The 402-nt window shown below is 36.1% G+C and overlaps 1 pseudogene; it reads right to left on the bottom strand.

Moving 5' to 3' along the window:
- Positions 1-124: 124 nt before the first annotated feature.
- LOC116097283 lies at positions 125-252 on the bottom strand (annotated as a pseudogene).
- Between the last annotated feature and the right edge of the window lie 150 nt (positions 253-402).

Genomic DNA, 402 nt, shown 5'->3' with positions numbered 1-402 from the left:
CCTCCCAAGTGCTGGGATTAAAGGCATGCGCCACCACCGCCAGGCTACAACCATTTTGTTTTATATTTCTATTTTCTTCTTCTTCTTCTTCTTCTTCTTCTTCTTCTTCTTCTTCTTTTTTTCCAGATGTTTCTTTCTAATGAATTGACCACTAGATTTACAAATTTCTGAAATGGCCAACAGACTATAGAAAGACATTTCTTTAGGCTCCTGGTTGAAACCAACAGCTTTAGTAAACTTATTTCTTGTCTTTTTAAGTTGTGTTAACAGGGTAGCCATGCAGGTAATCAGGTAATTAATCCTGGGCTAATGTTGCCCTTAGCACAGTGGCCCCCAAGCCATCCTTTTCTCAGTATGCTCTTTTTTTTTTTTTTTAAGAAATTTTATTTATTATGTTTAAGT

This window comes from Mastomys coucha, unplaced genomic scaffold (genome assembly GCF_008632895.1).
Source record: "Mastomys coucha isolate ucsf_1 unplaced genomic scaffold, UCSF_Mcou_1 pScaffold18, whole genome shotgun sequence".
NCBI classification, from domain to species: Eukaryota; Metazoa; Chordata; class Mammalia; order Rodentia; family Muridae; genus Mastomys; species Mastomys coucha.
The sequence above is the reverse complement of the archived record's forward strand: the minus strand, read 5'-3'. Positions and strand labels throughout refer to the sequence as shown.